The 24,121-nt window shown below is 46.3% G+C and overlaps 1 protein-coding gene across 1 annotated transcript in view; it reads left to right on the forward strand.

Annotated features, from left to right (window-relative positions):
* The first annotated feature begins 256 nt into the window (after positions 1–256).
* The window catches only part of LOC126095129 (soluble guanylate cyclase 88E), a 421,452-nt gene continuing 397,587 nt past the window's right edge, over positions 257–24,121 (forward strand). Inside the window, exon 1 of the mRNA XM_049909837.1 lies at positions 257–383. The gene's annotated coding sequence lies outside the window, so the exon portion shown is untranslated. The remainder of the gene's footprint in view (positions 384–24,121) is intronic.

Genomic DNA, 24,121 nt, shown 5'->3' on the forward strand with positions numbered 1-24,121 from the left:
ACACAAGACCATCTTTGCCTGGCTTAGACGTAACTCATTTTCGAACTAAGGTAATAAAATAATAATAAATTGAATGTGCCCCTTAAGGCGACTTTCAGCCATCCAGATTTTCCGTAGCTCCCCAAGACGTTCAAAGAGAAAGCTGAAGTGGTTTCCCTACAAGAACACAACTGATTTGCTTCCCCGCCCCTGTGCTACGTCCCACGGCCTGCCTGCTTGCTTCCAGAGCGGCCGCCATGCCGGGGCGACGCCCGCCGCCGTCGCGTCGCAGCCTTGACGCCCCCGTAGCCGCTGCCGCCCCCGCCGCCTCAGCCACGCCTCTCGCCCGTTGACAGCTGAAGACGCAGCCTCTCTCAGCCTCACTACAGCGCCGGACGCCCCAGGTCAGACCGCAGGAAAATGCTTCATCTCAGCTACATCCCTCCAACAGTCGTGTATGCGTGGTATCTGGTTGCCATTTGTAAATGTGTATGGCAAAGTGTAACTCTACAACCTGTGTGTATACTTAGCATAAGCTATCTTATACTTCGAACTTAGCTGGCTGTGATGTTCCTTTTCCAATACTTGTATCGTCAGCCGGTATATCATGTCCATAAGAAGGATGGGCTTTTACTAATAGGCTTTTGTAATTCCGTAGTTAATATAGCCGAGCTTTTTCACGCCATAGATAACTTTCTTATCCCAATTTAATTTGCAGGGTCCTTATAACCGGAAGCTCAATGAAATGTAGAGACAAATTTACTTATTTTCGCTCAACCATAATATCAGTCAAAACTAGCTGAGAACCATATGCTCCTCCACTCTCAAGTCTAGTTCTTCCTCCCTTTTTGCTTCCCTCACCCCCTCTAATCTGATCTCTTCAACCCTCCCTTTGTCCATCTACCCCTCTTTCCCTTCTCTCCTCCCTGCACTTTCTCTTCATTTTCTCTCCCATCTCGACGTCCATCTCCTCCTCTTCCCATCCCCTGTCTGTCTCATCTTGCCTCACAGTCTATCTTCTCCCCCCTCCCCTTCTATCTCATTCTCCCCCTCCAACCATCACCTCATCTCTGTCCCTCTCCTCGTCTTTCTTGTCTCTGTCCATCTCCTCCTCTTTCCTTTCTCTGTCCAAATCCTCCTTTCCACTCTCTGTATCCATTTTCTCCTCTTCCCCATCTATGTCAGTCTTCTCCTCCCCCAGCAAGTTCATCTCTCCTCCTCCCCATCTCTCCATTCATATGATCCCCCACCTCCATCCATCTCCTCTTTCCCTCTATCTCTCCTCAACCCCTCAAATCCCTACCAATGTCCCCCCCCCCATCTGTCCATCTCTACGTCTTTCCTTTGTGAATCTGCTCTTCCCTCCTCCGTCCATCTACTCCTATCCCCTCTGTGCATCACTTCCTTCCCACACTCTCTGTACATCTTCCCCTTCCACCCCTTTCTAAGTCAATCTCCAGCTCCCCTCTATTTTCTCTCACTCTCTAAGACCACTCCTTCTTCCCTCTGTTCATCACTGCCACTTTCCAATTTTTATCCATATCGTCCTCTCCTGCCTATCTCCTCCTTTGCTCTTCCACTGTTCATTTCCTCCTTCATCCTTCTGTCTCTCGATATCCTCCTCTTTCCTTTCTCTGCCTTTCTCCTCTTTCATTTCTCCTACTATATCCGTTTCCTCCTCTTCCCGTTCCCTGTCCTTCTCTTCCTCTTCCATCATGGTCCTCCTCCCCTTTCTATCTATTCCTTTCTCTGCCCATCTCCTCCTCTTATCTTTATTCGTCCATTTCCTCATCCCTGCCCCTCAGTCCATCTCGTCCTCTCCCTGCTCTCTGTATATCTCCTCCTCTTCCCTTTCTGTTTATTTCCCCCTTCTTTCTGTCCATTTCCTTCTCCCAATTATCTGTGTCTATCTCCTCCCACCACCTCTTTGTCTGTCCATCTTCTCGACAGTATTTCGTTCAAGATAGTAAGTTGTACGTATAGCAAGTTTGGTTTAAATCGATCCAGGGGTTCAGGAGACGCTTTTTTCCCGTGACTTTGCCCACAGCGCACATATCTCACACATTTAAGATATCTGATACATATTTGTACATATAGTTCATCTGTATCACTAACGAATTTGGTCCCGCAGTTTCGTTTTCGTGCAGCTTAATATTTATGCCGTCATGTCTACTGAACTATCTGTTGTACAGAGATACAATTTTATATGTATATTCAACGGCATATGCGGATACTGTCTGCGAAATGTATCGCGAATAGACTTAATGGCAAAGAAGTAAGAAATTTAAACGCCATGCATGATGCGGCAGTTACTCACGCATCCCACTGTTATTACACCGTATGTCCTGAACTACGTGTCGTGCAGTGATATAATTTTCTTGGTAGATGTGAATGCTGTATGCAAAAAGCGTAGCGAATATGTCAACTGAAATGAGCAGAGGTAGGTAGACGGTGGAAACCTGCGCTGTATTCCCATTATCACGAGTAAACAGTCGGAATAATTACATCACGTCGCCTTCAATCTGCTGGTGGCATAATCAATCTGTTTTCGAGCTACAATAACGGAGCGACAGATTTGCGAAATGGGACTTGTAATGTGCAATCAGAGAACATTCAGCTCTCTCATAAATTGTGGACGCCAGGTGCAATGTTACTTGGTGAATTATCGTGGATCCCGAGTTTCTAATAAAGTAGCAGGTGTGCCGTTACCCGACTGAATTATGAGCTAATTCTATGCCTGAGCAATGTATGAGTTATATCAACAGCTCCATGAAGATGTTTGTTGTTTGTACCCTAAAAGCCATGAAACTGTTTGTTACCTACAAGAATGGTGCGAAAATTAAACATTTATTATAGAGAAACTATATAATTGTGTTTTTAAATTTTGTAATTTGTGGTGGAGGTGGTGGTTAGTGTTTAACGTCCCGTCGACAACGAGCTCATACAGACGGAGCGCAAGCTCGGGTTAGGGAAGGAAATCGGCCGTGCCCTTTCAAAGGAACCATCCCGGCATTTACCTGAAACGATTTAGGGAAATCACGGAAAACTTAAATCAGGATGGCCGGAGACGGGATTGAACCGTCGTCCTCCCGAATGCGAGTCCAGTGTGCTAACCACTGCGCCACCTCGCTCGGTATAGTAATTTGTAATAAATACCGTATGATAAAAAAAGTCAATATAAATTTGAAAACGTAATAAACCACGGAATAGAATAATGTACATAGAGAGGTAAAAATTGACACACATGCTTGGAATGACATGGGGTTTTATTAGAATAAAAAAAAAGTTCACGAAATGTCCGACAGATGGCGCTGGACAGCAAAACGTCAGTGACAATTGTGTATAAAAGGAGCTGTAATGAGAGAGAGAATCAGGATACGGATCCTGTACACCTCCCGTAAACTTGATCCTCCTCACCCGCACGTATCCCCGATCCTCTCCCACCCCCGCCCGCTGCCGCGCCTGTATTCCCACGTCCCACCCGGTCTCCATCTCTCCACCCTCCTTACTCTCTCCCAAGGTGGCTTCCGCCAGCTCCCCCTCCCTGATGATGTCCTCCTCCCCTCCATCTACCCCTCCTATCAACTTTGACCCTGCCCCCCCCACTTCCGGTGTCCTTTCCCTTAGGCACCCTCCCTCCCTTCTCTTCCCTTCCCTTCTCTTTCCTTTTCCCCTGTCCCCTCACTCCACCCCTCTTCCCCCGGGCTTCCCCTCCCCCTTCTTCTCTCCACCCTCTCTCCCCTGCCCGCGGCGTCTCTGCTCTCCCCTCTCGCTCTCCCACTCCCCCTCCTCCTCCTCCTCCTCCTCCTCCTCCTCTCTTGGCAGGTCCCCGGACTCGCACACGCCTAGTGAACATTCGCGCGCCGGAGATCATTGCCCTCGGTTTAGTGTCTGTGCCGTCGTGTTTGTGCATCAGTGTTTTTCGCCGTCCACGCTCCTTCGTTCACATGTGTCGTCTAACTCGTCAGTGGATTGTGCACAGTGCCGACAGTTTTCTTGTTTGTTTCGTCGAGTGTGAACGGCTTCATGTTTTTTAATTATTGTATCTACTGTTTTTTAAACCGCCAGTCTGTTACTTATCTGTCTCCCTTTCTTTTTTATTGTACTGCATATGGCTGAAGAGAGGAGTAACCTTTTCCGCTGCCAGCCCACCTTGTATCGGGTGTTCAAATTACAATAAAGAAAAAAAAAAAAAAGAGAGAATCAGATGCGCCAGCAGTCTCAACATGTTGACGTTACCTGAAAAGGCGCTTTTAGTGAAGCTGTATTATCAGAATGGGGAATGTTCTCGTTCAACGTTACGATCCTATCGTCATAGGAAGGGGATTCGAACGGGTAAAAGTCCGTTGACAAATGCAGCAATGGCGAGACTGATTTCAAAGTTCGAAGCCACGGGTTGTTTAGACGATAGACCCCGTAGTGACCAACCGAGCACAAGGCGCAATGTTGCTGAGACAGGTCAGGAAGAAATGGAGACTGTAACGGGTTCGTCTATGCACGGGGAAATCAGCGCTCGTGCAGTCGCACGTCGCACCGGCATTCCATACACTACTGTTTGGTCGGCACTTAGGCGTACCCTCCGATGCTAACCGTACAAAATCCATCGGCATCATGAACTGTTACCTGGCGATTTAATGAAGCGGAGGGAATTTGCGGTGTGGGCGTTTCAAAGGATGGCGGAGGACGACGATTGGCTGAGTAACGTGTTGTGGACCGACGAAGCTCATTTCACGCTCCGAGGGTCTGTCAACGCACACAACTGCAGGATTTGGGCTACCGAAAATCCTAGGAGTGTCGTGGAAACTCCATTGCACGACGAGATAGTCACGGTATGGGTTGGATGTACCACATCTACCGTTATCGGGCCTTTTTTCTTCGAGGAAATGCGTGATTCTGGTTTTGTAACTGCTACCGTGACGTGTGAGAGGTACGCCGATATGTTACAGAATCGCATCATCCCCAGCCTCGCTGATAAACACCTGCTGGAACGTACGATGTTTATTCAGGATGGCGCTCCACCCCATACTGCTCGACGCGTGAAAGATCTCTTGCGCCCGTCGTTTGGTGATGATCGTGTGCTCAGCCGCCACTTTCGTCATGCTCGGCCTCCCAGGTCCCCAGACCTCAGTCCGTGCGATTATTGGCTTTGGGGTTACCTGAAGTCGCAAGTGTATCGTGATCGACCGACATCTCTAGGGATGCTGAAAGACAACATCCGACGCCAATGCCACACCATAACTCCAGACATGCTTTACAGTGCTGTTCGCAACATTATTCCTCGACTACAGCTATTGTTGAGGAATGATGGTGGACATATTGAGCATTTCCTGTAAAGAACATCATCTTTGCTTTGTCTTACTTTGTTATGCTAATTATTGCTATTCTGATCAGATGAAGCACCATCTGTCGGACATTTTTTGAGCTTTTGTATTTTTTTGGTTCTAATAAACCCCATGTCATTCCATGCATGTGTGTCAATTTGTACCTCTCTATCTACATTACTCCATGATTTATTCAGTTTTCAAATTTATACTGAATTTTTGATCACCCGGTATATAAATAAAAAAGTCAAAACGCGACTTGATTGTACACTTCCTAAGAGAAGCGGTTTTCGCAAAAGTTGTGATGAGGTGCACACTTTTTCATTGTTAATCTCCAGCTCCACACGCTTTCATAATAAAAGTGACAATTTTGTATTCACTTACTTTCAGAAAGCCGCGCGTACTGATTATCTGTAGGCAGGGTAAATAAAACTAGCATCAAAAAAGCCACATAAAGGTCATAGTGATGTACTGCTGTCAGTGAAATCCAGAAAGGTTTATCCGCCTTGTGGTCTATTCCTCTTCACTAGCGGGCCGTGCAGGCATCACGGCCAGGGGACGTGCGTAAAACACTCTCATCAAAACACAGAGACTGTCTACGTAAACTGATAGTGGAGGGGGAGAAAGGAAAGGAAAGAAAGGAAAAAGGTTACTGATATCAGCTACATTAGAGATTAGACTAGTACTTGTTCCATAGATCATGAATACAACACTTCGTAATGATGTGGAGCGTGTCAGGTTAATGAAAGACGTCTGTCCATCACACAAAATATTACATGACACTTAATATTTATATTTTTTTTTGGGTGGCGGGTAGGAAAATATCCCACTTACTATATCCAAAAACTCATCTAATGAGTAGAAGGAGTTGTCATTCAGAAATTCTTTTAATTTCCTTTTAAATGCTATATAGCTATCTGTCAGACTTTTGATGCTATTAGGTAAGTGACCAAAGGCTTTTGTGGCAGCATAATTTACCCCCTTCTGAGCCAAAGTTAGATTTAACCTTGAGTAGTGAAGATCATCCTTTCTCCTAGTGTTGTAGCAATGTACACTGCTATTACTTTTGAAATCGTTCCGATTGTTAATAACAAATTTCATAAGTGAATATATATATTGTGAGGTTACAGTGAAGATCCCTAGCTCTGTAAATAAGTGACTGCAGGATCTTGGATGGGTTCCAGCAATTATTCTGATTACACACCTTTGCGCAATGAACACTCTTTTACTCAATGATGAGTTACCCCAGAATATGACGCCATATGAAAGAAGAGTATGAAAATAGGCGTGGTAAGCTAATTTACTGAGATGTATATCGCCAAAGTTTGCAATGACCCTAATAGCATAAGTAGCTGAACTCAAACATTTCAGCAGATCTTCAGTGTATTTTTTCCAGTTGAACCCCTCATCAGTGCATACACCTAGAAATTTTAAATATTCTCCCTTAGCTACCGATTTCTGATCGAAGTCTGTATTTATTAATGGTGTCATTCAGTTTAATGTGTGGAACTGTATATACTGTAATCAAAATATCCACGGGTATGCTGCCGGTCTATAGTGTCCAACGGGCACAATATTTCGGCGATCAAACATGTCGCCATCATCAGGTGAACTGACGGACTGAGCTCCTGTGAACGTACCGGCACGGAGATCCGTACGCTATGGCTGCTCAGAGCAGCCATAGCGTACGGATCTCCGTGCCGGTACGTTCACAGGAGCTCAGTCCGTCAGTTCACCTGATGATGGCGACATGTTTGATCGCCGAAATATTGTGCCCGTTGGACACTATAGACCGGCAGCATACCCGTGGATATTTTGATTATCAAATACGCCGGGAGAAACTCAAGAATGTATATACTGTGTTTTGTCAAAGTTTAATGAGAGCCCATTTGCAGAGAACCACTTAACGATTTTCTGAAAAACATCGTTTACAATTTCATCGTTTAATTATTGTCTGTTGGCCGTGATGGCTATACGGGACATTACGCAGAATCAGCGGAGACGAGTGAAAATGTGCGCTGGACCGGGATTCGAATATGGGATCTCCTTCTATATGAACCACTGTGCCATCCGGGACACAGCCTTATTGCAACTGTGCAGACTATATCGGCACGCCTCAAGGCTGACCCGTATTCCCAATGAGCGCCGCTTATCCATAGTCCTTGTCCATTTCCTCCATGCTCGCTACTCTGAGATTCCCGCAGGAGGTCGGACGGACTTGTGCATCCTCACCGAAGAAAGTCGATCCATTACCCGTCGAGGCGAATCAGTTATGCCAATGCACACAATGCATTCCTACAGAGAGATTTTCCTTGTACGGCCTGGGCTGTTTTCCACGGAGTACACGTCGCTTCCTCAGGGTCTGGGGGCGCCAACCTCGCCGACAACACACTGCCTGTCACAGCAGACAGCGCTGTCGGCAGAATGATACTCTGCTACGCAAGGTCACGTGCCCTACCAGCGCAACGCGGACATCCGTCGCGCGCTACTGTTTAGGACACCGCCAGACCGTGCGAAAACAGTTACGTCCTACATACTACGCGTCAAGTCGGCAGTATCAGGAGTTCCATCCAGTCGCACCAGCCTTTCAGTTCTAGCGACACCAGTTGGCAGCACCAACAGTTTCGTCTCAGCGCTCCACGCCGGCAAGACCAGCCCAGTTCTTCGTGGTCTTCACGTCAACCGCACACGCTGTCCGCTCCGGTTCAGTAGCGCCCCAGGTCTTCATGCGGCCACCAGCTTCGACTTTGGGGTTCGTCGTGTAGGCACATCAGAGACAATGTCATAGGAGAGACTTTTCTGATGTATTTAGCTGTCTGTAGATTCATCCAAGGACATTATAGTTAAGTTTTAGGTTTGTTAATAATCAATTATTCTTTTAAAGTGTCTTCGATCACTCCTCAGTACAAGAATACTTTACATAGTTTTCCCAGCATCCATTAAACACTTTACTGACTGAAGAGGGAAGTTCTTGATGAAACGAAATATTTTATAAACTTACCCGAAAGATACAGCAGAATCTTAAGTCAGTCACGGATGCTCCGCAACCGCTAGAAAAAGCAGAATAGCATATTTTTGTGGAGACCTCTAAAACTACACTCCTGGAAATGGAAAAAAGAACACATTGACACCGGTGTGTCAGACCCACCATACTTGCTCCGGACACTGCGAGAGGGCTGTACAAGCAATGATCACACGCACGGCACAGCGGACACACCAGGAACCGCGGTGTTGGCCGTCGAATGGCGCTAGCTGCGCAGCATTTGTGCACCGCCGCCGTCAGTGTCAGCCAGTTTGCCGTGGCATACGGAGCTCCATCGCAGTCTTTAACACTGGTAGCATGCCGCGACAGCGTGGACGTGAACCGTATGTGCAGTTGACGGACTTTGAGCGAGGGCGTATAGTGGGCATGCGGGAGGCCGGGTGGACGTACCGCCGAATTGCTCAACACGTGGGGCGTGAGGTCTCCACAGTACATCGATGTTGTCGCCAGTGGTCGGCGGAAGGTGCACGTGCCCGTCGACCTGGGACCGGACCGCAGCGACGCACGGATGCACGCCGAGACCGTAGGATCCTACGCAGTGCCGTAGGGGACCGCACCGCCACTTCCCAGCAAATTAGGGACACTGTTGCTCCTGGGGTATCGGCGAGGACCATTCGCAACCGTCTCCATGAAGCTGGGCTACGGTCCCGCACACCGTTAGGCCGTCTTCCGCTCACGCCCCAACATCGTGCAGCCCGCCTCCAGTGGTGTCGCGACAGGCGTGAATGGAGGGACGAATGGAGACGTGTCGTCTTCAGCGATGAGAGTCGCTTCTGCCTTGGTGCCAATGATGGTCGTATGCGTGTTTGGCGCCGTGCAGATGAGCGCCACAATCAGGACTGCATACGACCGAGGCACACAGGGCCAACACCCGGCATCATGGTGTGGGGAGCGATCTCCTACACTGGCCGTACACCACTGGTGATCGTCGAGGGGACACTGAATAGTGCACGGTACATCCAAACCGTCATCGAACCCATCGTTCTACCATTCCTAGACCGGCAAGGGAACTTGCTGTTCCAACAGGACAATGCACGTCCGCATGTATCCCGTGCCACCCAACGTGCTCTAGAAGGTGTAAGTCAACTACCCTGGCCAGGAAGATCTCCGGATCTGTCCCCCATTGAGCATGTTTGGGACTGGATGAAGCGTCGTCTCAGGCGGTCTGCACGTCCAGCACGAACGCTGGTCCAACTGAGGCGCCAGGTGGAAATGGCATGGCAAGCCGTTCCACAGGACTACATCCAGCATCTCTACGATCGTCTCCATGGGAGAATAGCAGCCTGCATTGCTGCGAAAGGTGGATATACAATGTACTAGTGCCGACATTGTGCATGCTCTGTTGCCTGTGTCTATGTGCCTGTGGTTCTGTCAGTGTGATCATGTGATGTATCTGACCCCAGGAATGTGTCAATAAAGTTTCCCCTTCCTGGGACAATGAATTCACGGTGTTCTTATTTCAATTTCCAGGAGTGTATGTCGCTACTACAAAAAGAACGGCGAAAAAACTAATAGGACAACATATGTGCAACTATGAGAGTGGATAAAGAGATTGAGGAGCTGTAGCGGAACGCAGATTGCAGCCTGGAGTTCATCAGATTTAACGTAATGCACATCCTGGCTGCTACGGGTGGGTATTACAGCACGCTATACGGAGGAGCTTAAAGCTGTCCTCCGCAATGGGGGCGAAACGTTGAGCTTCCCCAAGAAATTCGTTGCACCATCTACATCTACATCTACATCTACATTTATACTCCGCAACCCACCCAACGGTGTGTGGCGGAGGGCACTTTACGTGCCACTGTCATTACCTCCCTTTCCTGTTCCAGTCGCGTATGGTTCACGGGAACAACGACTGTCTGAAATCCTCCGTGCGCGCTCTAATCTCTCTAATTTTACATTCGTGATCTCCTCGGGAGGTATAAGTAGGGGGAAGCAATATATTCGATACCTCATCCAGAAACGCACCCTCTCGAAACCTGGCGAGCAAGCTACACCGCGATGCAGAGCGCCTCTCTTGCAGAGTCCGCCACTTGAGTTTGCTAAACATCTCCGTAACGCTATCACGGTTACCAAATAACCCTGTGACGAAATGCGCCGCTCTCCTTTGGATCTTCTCTATGTCCTCCGTCAACCCAATCTGGTACGGATCCCACACTGATGAGCAATACTCAAGTATAGGTCGAACGAGTGTTTGGCCGGGAATATTTTAATAAGTGCGAAAGATTAGTTCCTGTCGCACATACGAAAATTAAAACGTCACAATACAGAGATATCTATTTAGTACAACTATGTTGCCGTTATTATACGGCGTAGTCTGTGACTAACGTGTCCGTAATTGCCATTCAGAGGATTAGATGCTAACGCCACCAATGTCCTACTTTAAGCACCACGATATCTAATCAAGAATTTCATAGTAAATGCATCTTCACCACAACTAATCCTCTAAAACTTCATCTTGTCGAGTTTCCAGTTCCTAGTTCAAATTCAAATGGCTCTAAGCACTATGGGACTTAACATCTGAAGTCATCAGTCCCCAAGACCTAGAACTACTTAAACCTAACGAACCTAAGGACATCACACACTTCCATGCCCGAGGCAGCATTCGAACCTGCGACCGTAGCAGCAGCGCGGTTCCGGACTGAAGCGCCTAGAACCGCTCGGCCACAAGTGCTGGCAGTTCCTAGTTGTTCTGGGTTCAAGTTTCACGCCATGTGCACTTATTAATAGTTCTAGTTTTTTATATATTGGGTGATTTCGGTTGAAATATATGAAATAGTAAAAGCAGGTGAGGAAGAAGAAGAAGAATGACACACTAGAGGCACATTACAAACGTGTTGGCGTCTTCTGTCGTCGTCGTTCCCCCCCCCCCCCCCCCCGGCAACCCCTAGAAAAATTCAGTACTTGTATGTCTTCTTGTACCTTGAAGACTGATACAGCTCAATGTACTCAGCATTTCTTAACTACTTCACTGATAATCTAAAGATCAACAAGAATGAATTTATAAATCTGATAACTTCTAGAATATAGCTGGTAGGTGTGTCATACGGGATGACTGTTGGCAAAGATGATTCCTTTCATAGATTTTTGACGACTCTGAAACGTCGCGCCGCGAAGTCGTTCTCGTCAACTGTCTTGAATGGCAAGATTCATATAGTAATAGAACTTTTCTGTTTAAAACAGTGGCTGCAGTCAAAAGATTCAATAGAAATCCGTGCACCAGCATGCAAAGCATTTACTAACACGAAAATGTATTCAAATGTGATCCTGCAAGCACTACAGATCACGTCTCCCTTATAACTGCGGCGAAGAAAAGGCCAAATGAAATTCATGTTTGCCTGGCTGCGAATTGTCGCCTATAGATGCCAAGTTTGCTGAGGTGGTAACAATATCTTACGTCCCTGTTCATAGCAACCTGACTAAAGTTTCATGTATGATGGAGCTGAGTGTGTGAAGAGTGCTGCGTCTATTGACTCGCGACCAAAATTACTCTTGGAAGCAGGCCTGAAAATTGTATTTGGAGAAGCTGATGCATAATGCGGTGCGGGCGATACTGCACGACTCTTCGCTACCGACGTGCCCCTATATCGTGACATCTAGCGTTCAGTTCTGTGTTACGTAGTGGTGGCCGGACACTTTTAAGCGAATAGGGTATTTGCTTGTGCCCGACGAACATTCGCAGAGCGTGCAGTATGGTCGTTTGTTTACCTTAGGATCGAACCTATAACAAAAAAAGTGCAATAAAGCGGCTGGGATGGATGAAATTAAGTCGGAACTCATCAAATACAGTGGAATGTCAGGTCTTAAATTGCTACACAGGATAATTGAAATGGCCTGGGAGTCGGGACAGGTTCCATCAGACTGGACAAAAGCAGTCATCACACCAATCTTTAAACATGGAAACAGAAAAGATTGTAACAACTACAGAGGTATCTCTTTAATCAGCGTTGTGGGTAAAATCTTCTCAGGTATTGTTGAAAGGAAAGTGCGAGTATTAGTTCAGGACCAATTGGATGAAAATCAGTGTGGATTTAGGCCTCTTAGAGGTTGTCAGGACCAGATCTTTAGCCTACGGCAAATAATGGAGAAGTGTTATGAGTGGAACAGGGAATTGTATCTATGCTTTATAGATCTAGAAAAGCCATATGACCGGGTTCCTAGGAGGATGTTATTGTCTGTTCTACAAGATTATGGAATAGGAGACAAACTTTTGCAAGCAATTAAAGGTCTTTACATGGATAGTCAGGCAGCAGTTAGAGTTGACGGTAAATTGAGTTCTTGGTTCAGAGTAGTTTCAGGGGTAAGACAAGGCTGCAACCTGTCTCCACTGTTGTTCATATTATTTATGGATCATATGTTGAAAACAATAGACTGGCTGGGTGAGATTAAGATATGTCAACACAAAATAAGCAGTCTTGCATATGCGGACGACTTAGTTGTGATGGCAGATTCGATTGAAAGTTTGCAAAGTAATATTTCAGAGCTATATCAGAAATGTAAGGACTATGGTATGAAGATTAGCATCTCCAAAACGAAAGTAATGTCAGTGGGAAAGAAATATAAACGGATTGAGTGCCAAATAGGAGGAACAAAGTTAGAACAGGTGGACGGTTTCAAGTACTTAGGATGCATATTCTCACAGGATGGCAACATAGTGAAAGAACTGGAAGCGAGGTGTAGCAAAGCTAATGCAGTGAGCGCTCAGATACGATCTACTCTCTTCTGCAAGAAGGAAGTCAGTACCAAGACTAAGTTATCTGTGCACCGTTCAATCTTTCGACCAACTTTGTTGTATGGGAGCGAAAGCTGGGTGGATTCAGGTTACCTTATCAACAAGGTTGAGGTTACGGATATGAAAGTAGCTAGGATGATTGCAGGTACTAGTAGATGGGAACAATAGCAGGAGGGTGTCCACAATGAGGAAATCAAAGAAAAACTGGGAATGAACTCTATAGATGTAGCAGTCAGGGCGAACAGGCTTAGATGGTGGGGTCATGTTACACGCATGGGAGAAGCAAGGTTACCTAAGAGACTCGTGGATTCAGCAGTAGAGGGTAGGAGGAGTCGGGGCAGACCGAGGAGAAGGTACCTGGATTCGGTTAAGAATGATTTTGAAGTAACAGGTTTAACATCAGAAGAAGCACAAATGTTAGCACTGAATAGGGGATCATGGAGGAACTGTATAAGGGGGGCTATGCTCCAGACTTAACGCTGAAAGGCATAATCAGTCTTAAATGATGATGATGATGATGATGATGAGCACCATCTCTGACATCAAGTATGTACTACAACCACGCGAATAGAACAAAATCGGCGCCGGCCGGAGTGGCCGAGCAGTTCTAGGCGCTACAGTCTGGAGCCGCGCGACCGCTACGGTGGCAGGTTCGAATCCTGCCTCGGGCATGGACGTGTGTGATGTCCTTATGTTAGTTAGGTTTAATTAGTTCTAAGTTCTAGGCGACTGATGACCTCAGCAGTTAAGTCCCGTAGTGCTCAGAGCCATTTGAACCATTTTTGAACAAAATCGGCGACTAGTTGGGTACGTGATTCCCTTGTTGGATGGCGAGGACAGCATGAGAGAGCTGCAGGCGTGGAATGGTAGCGACGTGACGAGTGTTTGTGGAGCTGAGCTGAGTTGACACACGGAGCGCCATCGACCCGAGGAAGGAGTCTGACGGCAGACGAGCGAGTGCGCGGCAGTGCCGGCCGCGACTCAATTGGGATTAATGAGAGGGCAGGCAGGCCTGCTCAGAGCCGCTGGGTGACGCCTCTGGAGGCGGCGCTTCAGGGAACAGCTGGGTACGACGAGGCGGCGGCGCTGGCCGCTGTAGAGAGCCTGAGGAATACACGACCCTGCTGGGTTCACCTTGTGGTGCTGGCTGTCCATCCTTCCAGAGATGGTTGCAGCACCCGGCTGTTCGATACAAGGTGTCAAATTACACACCTTTCAGTCGTCTGGCTTCCAAACTTGTTTTATTTGGCCACCAGTTTATTACTTCGTTGAGTGACTGTAGGAGGATACAAGATGACTTCGACAGGATTTGTGATTGGTGTAAAGAATGGCAGCTAACTCTAAATACAGATAAATGTAAATTAATGCAGATGAATAGGAAAAAGAATCCCGTAATGTTTGAATACTCCATTAGTAGTGTAGCGCTTGATGGAGTCACGTCGATTAAATATTTGGGCGTAACATTGCATTTAATGACAGTTGTGGGGGATGCGGATGCCGGCCGCGGTGGCCGTGCGGTTCTAGGCGCTCCAGTCCGGAGGCGCGCTGTTGCTACGGTCGCAGGTTCGAATCCTGCCTCGGGCATGGGTGTATGTAATGTCCTTAGGTTAGTTAGGTTTAAGTAGTTCTAAGTTCTAGGGGACTGATGATCATAGATGTTTAGTCCCATAGTGCTCAGAGCCATTTGAACCATTTTTTGAACTAACAGGGCAATGGATCCACCCCCTTCGGTGCGGATGCAGAAACACGTTCGTGGTGTCTGTTCTTTCGGATATAACAAAAAAAAAATGTTCAAATGTGTGTGAAATCTTATGGGACTTAACTGCTAAGGTCATCAGTCCCTAAGCTTGCACACTACTTAACCTAAATTATCCTAAGGACAAACACACACACCCATGCCCGAGGGAGGATTCGAACCACCGCCGGGACCAGCCGCTCAGTCCATGACTGCAGCGCCTGAGACCGTTCGGCTAATCCCGCGCGGCTCGGACATAACACATTCATATAATTGGACTGGGCTAGCTGGGCAGATGCGGATGCACCAAATACGTCCGACCTCCTGTAGGAATCTCGGAAGAGCGATTCCGTGTAAAGTCCCGATGAAACTGATAGCAGTGATCACCTCCCTTTCCTTTTCTTTCTCCCCCTCTCCAATTTAAATGTAAAGACTCATTTAGCCTGCTTGGGTTTGACATAGCTTGGCTTGGATGAGATTAAAGCAGCCTTCCGAGCGGTTCTAGGCGCTACAGTCTGGAACCGCGCGACCGCTACGGCCGCAGGTTCGAATCCTGCCTCGGGCATGGATGTGTGTGCTGTCCTTAGGTTGGTTAGGTTTAAGTAGTTCTAAGTTCTACAGGACTGATGACCTCAGAAGTTAAGTCCCATAGTGCTCAGAGCCAAAGCAGCCTTCTCGCTCGCTGACAATGAGCGGCAGCTTGCCTAATAGGCAATCACGGGCAAGCTAAAACAGAAATGTGTACACATCTAAATATAACCAATCTTTCTACGTTTGCGGAACACAAAGAAAATATGTTTTGCAGCGCAACAGGAAATGCCCTCTACCATGCACTTCACAGTAATTTGCGTAGTATGGATATAGAAGTAGATGCATCAGTAAACGCGACTATTTGCATAGTGCCGATTACGTAGGTATCCTATAACTGTAACTTAGAGCTGTATGGTATATCAAACGTCGTCTTTAGATAAGAAACAGTGTTCAGGTCACCTCAGGCGGCATTAAAGCCAGCACTTTGGCGCCGCGTGTCGCCCCCAGTTAAGCATTACACAGGTTAAAGTCTTATGGTCAGCAGGTGTTTCGGAACGGGCCGAAGTGAATACAGAGGGTGTTCTAAAACGGTGCCTCGGCGCATTGTGAGCGTTTAACGGCTGCACCGTTACTGCCGGAGCCAACAGTTTACACCAATCGGCTGGAAGGGAGGCGTGTGGCGAGGTCGATATTCTGTCGTGGCACAGGCAGTTTGCTTTGGGCCCGGTGCCGGCCGCGGCAAACATGGCCCGCAATGACGGCCGATGGGCCCTAGATGCGCGGCAGACACATCGCACACGCATCGGTCGGTCGTATAGCCTAGCGAACAACAGCTATGTGAAGGTGCAGGGGCACTGCCTCAGAAGACCAAGGCGACTGTAACCTTTGTATAAGGCTCCTGTGTAGTCTGACGAGCTAATGAGTCTGAGGCAGCATCCGCGTGAGATTGATAGCGCAAGTATTGCTTTACAACACACTGCAAGCGTTTAAAACTGAAGCACCGGGAACGATAGCTATAAACTAAATTTTAATTTCTGTCCTTACACAGTAAAGTACAAAGAATGCATGATAAATTTTGCCACGCGTTTCGTCACGCGATCGATTAGCCGCTGCGAGAGCGTTACAGAAATGCTCAACATGGCAGGTGTTACAAGAGAGGCTTTCTGCATCACAGAGAGAGAACACTTTCCTAGAAGAGTCGTATAACATACTAGTTCAGTCCCAGTCCACATTGCTGAGCCAGCCGGAGTGGCCGAGCGGTTCTAGGCGCTACAGTCTGGAACAACACGACCGCTACGGTCGCAGGTTCGAATCCTGCCTCGAGCATGGATATTTGTGATGTCCTTAAGTTAGTTAGGTTTAAGTAGTTCTAAGTTCTAGGGGACTGATGACCACAGCAGTTAAGCCCCATAATGCTCAGAGCCATTTGAACCATTTTTGAAGCACATCGCTGGTGTGGTCTTCAGTCCAGACTTGGTTTGATGCAGCCCTCCATTCCACTTTATCCTGCGCAAATTTCTTCATCGCCAAGTAACTTCTGCAACCTACCTCCTTCTGGATATACTATACAGCGAATTCATCTCTTGGTCTCCCTCTGTGGTTTTTACCCTCCACGCTGCCCCCCAATACTAAATTGGTGATCCCTTGATGCCTTAGAACATGTCCTACCAACCGATCTCCTTCTAGTCAAGTTGTGCCACAAATTCCTCTTCTTCCCAGTTCCAGTACTTCCTCATTAGTTACGTGGTTTACCCATCTAATCTTCAGCATTCTTCTATAGCACCACATTTAGAAATCTTCTATTCTCTACTCGTCTATACTATTTATCGTCCACGTTTCACCTCCATACATGACTACACTCCATACAAATACTTTTAGAAAAGACTTCCAGACACTTAAATCTATACTCGATGTTAACAAATTTCTATTCTTCAGGAAAGCGTTTCTTGCTATTGCTAGTCTACATTTTATATCCTCTCTATTTCTACCATCATCAGTTATTTTTCTCCACAAATAGCAAAATTTATCTGCTACTTTAAGTGTCTCATTTCCTAAACCAGGCCCTCAGCATCAACTGATTTAATTCGACTACTTTCCATTATCCTCGTTTTGCTTTTGTTGATGTTCATCTCATATCCTCCTTTCAAGAGACTGTCCATTCCGTTCAAATGCTCTTCCAGGTCCTTTGCTATCTCCAGCACAATTACAATGTAATCGGCAAACCTCACAATTTTTATTTCTTCTCCATGGATTTTAATTCCTACTCCAAATTTTTCTTCTCTTTCCTTTACTGCTTGTTTAATATACAGATTGCATAACATCGGGGATAGACTAAAATCCTGTCTCACTCCCTTCCCAACCACTGCTTAACTCTCATGCCCCTCAACTCTTATGAAAACCCTAAATTCTTAGCAACACCAGCAGCAGGACCTTTATTACACTGTCAGAGGTATCAGAAAGAGTTTCGCTTATATATATATTATATATATATACGAGGTGCGGCTATAAAAAAACCGGACTGATGCTGGAAAAAACATTTATTTACAATTTCATGTTATCTCCTTCAATGTACTCTCCTCCTCGGTCTCTACACCGCTCCGTACGAATTTTCCAGTGTTCATAGCAATGTTGCAGATCATTTTCGGTAAGTCGATACATTACTTCCGTCGCTTTTTCTTTTACTGCTTCAACAGTCTCAAATCTAGTTCCTTTCAAAGCTGACTTGACTTTAGGGAAAAGAAAAAAGTCACAGGGGGCCAAATCAGGTGAGTAGGGTGGATGATCTAAGATGGAAATGTTGTGTTTTGCCAAAAACGTCTTCACTGACAATGCACTGTGAGCTGGGGCATTGTCTTGGTGAAGGATCCATGACTTTTTTCTCCATAAATGGTTCCGTTTGCTCCGTACTCGCTCACGTAGGGTAGCCAGGACGCTAATGTAGTAATGCTGATTCACTGTTTGTCCCTCTGGTACCCAATCAATGTGCACAATCCCTTTGATGTCAAAAAAACAATCATCATTGCCTTGAATTTCGATTTTGACATTCGTGCTTTTTTTTGTCGTGGAGAACCAGGAGTTTTCCAATGCATCGATTGGCGTTTAGTTTCGGGATCGTAAGTAAAAAACCACGATTCATCGCAAGTAATAACATTTTGTAAGAAGGTGGGATCACTTTCAGTGTTTTCCAGGATGTCAGAACAAATCATTCTTCGGCGTTCCTTCTGTTCAATTGTGAGACACTTCGGAACCATTTTTGAACACACTTTGTTCATGTTGAAACTTTCATGAAGAATCTGCCTAACACTTTCCTTGTCAACTCCTGTTAACTCAGACACTGCTCTGATTGTTAAACGGTGATCTTGTCGAACAAGTTTACCGATTTTTTCAATGTTTGCATCAGTTTTTGCTGACAATGGTCTGCCAGTGCGAGTGTCATCACTGGTGTCTTCGCGGCCATCTTTAAATCGTTTAAACCACTCAAACACTTGTGTTCGCGATAAACAATCATCGCCGTACACTTGTTGTAACATTACAAACGTTTCACTTGCAGATTTTCCTAGTTCGAAACAAAATTTGATGTTAACACGCTGTTCTTTCTGTACACTCAACATTTTCCGACGCACAGACAAAACGTCAACTACTTAAAACAGACGCCACGGGCAGACTGAGTGCAGGAGGCAGATGAAACTCGAGCAGTAGGCGGAGCGAGAGTCACGTGACAGGCCACGCGACTTTCAGCCTTATTGCATTCGTTTTATTGTTTCACCAGTACTATTCCGGTTTTTTTCTAGCCACACCTCGTATATGCCAGCACCTTTGATGCTGTATGGCGTCGTTGGAAGACATTTGTGATCTTGAGTTCCTAAGTATAACTTGATCTTGTAAGTCCACTCTACAATGTGTAACATGAATTGTGAAACGGCTTGTATGAAAGCAACATCCATCCCTCTTGTAAGAAGCAATATCATCAAGGTAGACAACCTACTAAAGAAGAATACTACATCAACATTAACATTTATTCTTTTTAACAGACACTTGCTCAAGTTCTGTTACTAGGCGAATAGTCGCTTTGTTATTAAATGCTTACAATTTTAATGTTTGTTGGTTTTGTTACCAGGGATATTCTCTGCCTCGTGATGACTGGGTGTTGTGTGCTGTCCTTAGGTTAGTTAGGTTTAAGTAGTTCAAAGTTCTAGGGGACTGATGACCATAGATGTTAAGTCCCACAGTACTCAGAGCCATTTGAACCTTTTTTTTTTTTTTTGGTTTTGTTACTTTCGATGCCAACAGAGCGAGGAGGTCTGTTAAAAACGCCATTCGTCTGAGTCTACTATTTGCGAGATACAGTATGTTTGGAAGGAGCCCCCTGTTGCGTGCCACGTGGTTCTCGCGTGGGGAGGAGGCGACAGGAGAGGCTGCGGCTTTCGGGAAGCAGAGGTCCCGCCTGGTCTCGGAAGTGAAGGGCCGGCCAGATAAGGGCCGGCGATGGAGGGCGCGGCGTTCCTTCCGGCCGTTGGGCCGCGGGCCGGCCTTTACTGCCCCGCGCTGCCAGGCCCAGCTGCGCCGTTTCGTCTCGTCTAGTTATGTCCAGGGAGAGGGCAGGGGCAGCGCGGACCCTGGCGCCGCCAGATAAGCTGCCACTCGCCACGCGCCGACCTCCTGTCGCGAGCTGCCAAAGCCGGCCGGACATCACTCCTCCTCGCCGCTCCTCCACTTTTATAGTCGCTCCGAGTTACAGCACCCTGTTTCAGGAAGGTCACGTAGCTTCGACGAATTTTCGGGGCTGCGGAACTCGAGGTTCAGCACGTTTCACTCAGTTATTGGGCTCCATCCACAGTTCACGATACCACGGTGAGCCAAATGAAAACCTTAAATTTGTAATGTTGTTGTTGTGGTCTTCAGTCCTGAGACAGATTTGATGCACCTCTCCATGATACTCTATCCAGTGCAAGCTTCTTCATCTCCCAGTACCCACTGCAACCCACTTTGTAAGCGCTGGAGGACTTGCATTGAGCGTGGGGAAGATTATGTTGAAAGTGATACAGCTTTGTACCATTTCAGCACAATAAATAATATTTAAAAAATATTTAAGGTTTTCATTTGACTCACCCTCGTATATAGAGTGTAACAGAAAAGCATGGGGACATTTTCAGCAAACATCCAGCACATGTAGAGGAAGAAAATATGTTGTAAAACATGGGTCCGGAAACGCTTTATTTCCGTGTTAGAGCTCTGTTTCTTCAACTCCTTAATACATTACTCATACAAAACACAAGGGAAAAGAACGTACCAGCACAATATGAAGCACTTTGTTAAAATATTCCAAATGTCCTCCGATAGCAAGGATTTTCTTATTAATTTATTATTGGCTCCCAGCATACGCTCATCTGACAAAAGTCGTGATATACCTCCTAATATCGTGTCTGACCTCCTTTAGTCCTCTTTTTGTCGACTTGGAATAGACTCAACTAGTCGTTAGAAGTCTCCTGCATAAATATTAAGTTATGCTGTCTCTATAGCCGTCCATAATAGCGAAAGTGTTACCAATGCCGGACTTTGTGCACGAACTGACCTCTCGATTATATACCATAAATGTTCGGTGGCCAAACCATTCGTACGAACTGTCCAGGTTGATCTTCAAACCGATGGCGAACAGTTGTGGCCTGGTGACATGGCGTACCGTCATCCATACAAATTCCATCGTTGTTTGGGAACTTGACGTCCGTTAATGGCTTAAAATGGTCTCCAAGCAGCCGAACATTACCATTTGAAGTCAACGATCTCTTCCTTCGAACCACAGGACCCAGACCATTCCATGTAAACGCAGCCCGACCGCTATGGTGCCCCCAATAGCTTGCACAGTGTGTAACGGAACTGAAATGATGGTGGGCTGACAGTAATTTGGAGCCCGCGCGTCGGAAACGGGCGCGCTTGTGTGAGACTGCCAGGGAGTGCACCCTGATGCCATCTATTGGCGTAACTGGGAATTAGCGCTACCTGTCAGACAATGCACTAAGCTCTCGGAGTCAAATGTATTCTTTTTCTTGGTAATTATAAGTTATTACTGTATAATTTAATGTTTTAAAGTGCTAGTAGTAAATCATTATGACTGGTATGAACTCCAGGGTAATAAATATAAATATTCTTAAATACTAAATGATTTCGGTAAAAAGGTGGTAGGGGAACGCCCCCACTCTTGGTGATACGAGTGCAGCTAGGGGTAGCTAGAGACACAGGGACTGAACAATGGAATGGCCTGGGGAGTGTTGATGTGATCAGACGTGCGTAACTGTGCTCACGCAAAAGTGATTGTGCAACAGAGAAGAGGCGAATATCGTCGCCGTTTTTTGGAGTAGAACGCGACGAATGGTTGTTGAAGCCGCCTCTATGCCACTGGGGCTGATTGTAAGAGTTCCTGCGCCCAGATTTTATGGCGGACGTGCAGTAGCTTATACGAGTGCTACAGCTCGTAGTTCCAGCCGCCATTAATGGCATGAGGCGTGAAGAGCTGCATTAGCCACATGCATCTCACCACCAGCACCGACACGTCTACCCAAGGCAAGACTGCTTGCAATTGTTAAGTCGAACTTTGTATACATGTAAAAGGAGAATACCAGTTTTCTTTTATGCAAGTGCAGAGGACAGAATATAGTAATGAGTAAAATTACGACGCATGTTGTTCATTGTGAAGTGTAGTAACCTCAAACATAGTATAGTGAAATCAGACTGAGGCCACCATCGCCTCTTTCATTTACAATTCTTTTGGTTGTAGAATACTTTAGCGTATAAGAATGTTGAAAAGAGCAATGGTCACACCAGAATGAGTCGCCTATTTATAGTTACTTAAATTTTTCTGAGTAACCTTTCAAGTAAAGTCACTTAACTAATTCTGTATCAATTGTCCAAAGAGTAATATCCAAAATCATTAAATAAGTTGAAGGATAGAATTTTGTTAACCCAAGTTGCATAAACTGAGTTGGTAGTAATTACCAAGCCAACTCACAGAAATTGAGAGAGTATTTGCTTTGTAGAATCATCTAGAATGATCAGAAATAGTAATATTCAGAATTAAGTTTAAATTCAACTCAAGCCATTTCACTTTGAAACGAGCCAAAAATTGATTTATTCTTTTGCTCCTTCAGAGCTGGCGACTGTAAGTATAAGTATTTTCAGGAGGATTCGATGCTAAGTCTGCTGCTCTCGTCGTTCTGATAGGATTATCCACTGCTGCTAGCAGTGGTGATTGGATACATAAGCTCACTACCAAGTTAAGTGGGTCAGGTAGGCAGTGTTACCGTGTGAACTGTAGGGCACTGTCGGCCGTGGATCGAACCCGTTCAATCATCACAGCTCTTAGGGAAATAGTCCGGTTAGGAGTGTACTAATCATTAGGTAAATACTGGCGAGTAACGGTCAAAAATGTATACGTAAGTGAATTTAGCAAGGTCCACGTAGCACCTAGTTAATGTGGTGCAATGGCGAGGGTAGGAGTGGAGTAAAAGTGAGCTGAGCTTGTGGCAGCTGTGCTGTATTCAAATATTAACAACGTGAATTCACTACTACCTCTTACCATTAGGACTGAGCTATTTACAGTTAAAATAAGTAGCAGTAAGCGCGTGACAGCTACAAGTCCGTATTGGTTTTATACATACGGAATTAGGAAGCGGATCATTCCGTCACTGGAGGGGGGTTAAAACAACCGAGTCAGCTGAGAACATACCCCATTTACTGATGGAAAGATTCGGCGGTTCGGTCGCAAGTGCCTTGATATCAACTTGAGTCCATGGCTTCGTAGGGTATCCGCCACATGCTAACCCCATCATTAACTCTTGCCAACTAAAATCGGGACTCCTCTGACAAGGCCAAGTTTTTTTCTCCTGTCCTCTAAGGCTCAACCGATATGGTCAAGAGCCCAGGAGAGGCGCTGGAGGCGATGTCGTGCTGATAGCAAACACTCGCATCGTTCGTGTGCTGCCATAGACCATTCAAGCCAAAATTCGCAGCACCGTCCTAGCGGATACATTCGTCGCACGTCCCACATCGATTCCTCTGGTTATTTCATTCAGAATTGCTCGTCTGTTAGCACCAACTTTAAACAAACACCGCTGCTCTGGGTCGTTGGCCACTGCGTTGTCTATGCTGAGAGGTAATTCTTGAAATTTGGTATTCTCGACACACTGATGACACTGGGAATCTGGGAATATTAAATTCCCTAACGATTTCCGAAGTGGGACGTCCCATGCGTCTCGTTTCAACTACCATTCCGCGTTCAAGGTCCGTTAATTCCCGCCGTACGGCCATAATCACGTCAGAAACGTTTTCTCACTAATCACCTGAATACAAATGACAGTTCCTCCACTGTAGTGCCCTTTTACATCTTACTGCCACCATGTGTATATTGCATATCACTGTGCCGCCCGGAGTGACCGAGCGGTTCTAGGCGCTACAGTCTGGAACCGCGCGACCGCTACGGTCGCAGGTTCGAATCCCGCCTCGGGCATGGATGTGTGTGATGTCCTTAGGTTAGTTAGGATTAATTAGTTCTAAGTTCTAGGGGACTCATGACCTCAGAAGTTAAGTCCCTTAGTGCTCAGAGCCATTTGAACCATCTTGCATATCGCTGTGCCATGACTTAAAAAAATGTTTCAAGTGGCTCTAAGCACTATGGGACTTAACATCTGAGGTCATCAGTCCCCTAGAACTTAGAACTACTTAAACCTAACTAACCTAAGGACATCACACACATCCATGCCCGAGGCAGGATTCGAACCTGCGAGCGC

The sequence above is a fragment of the Schistocerca cancellata genome, chromosome 8 (genome assembly GCF_023864275.1).
Source record: "Schistocerca cancellata isolate TAMUIC-IGC-003103 chromosome 8, iqSchCanc2.1, whole genome shotgun sequence".
NCBI classification, from domain to species: Eukaryota; Metazoa; Arthropoda; class Insecta; order Orthoptera; family Acrididae; genus Schistocerca; species Schistocerca cancellata.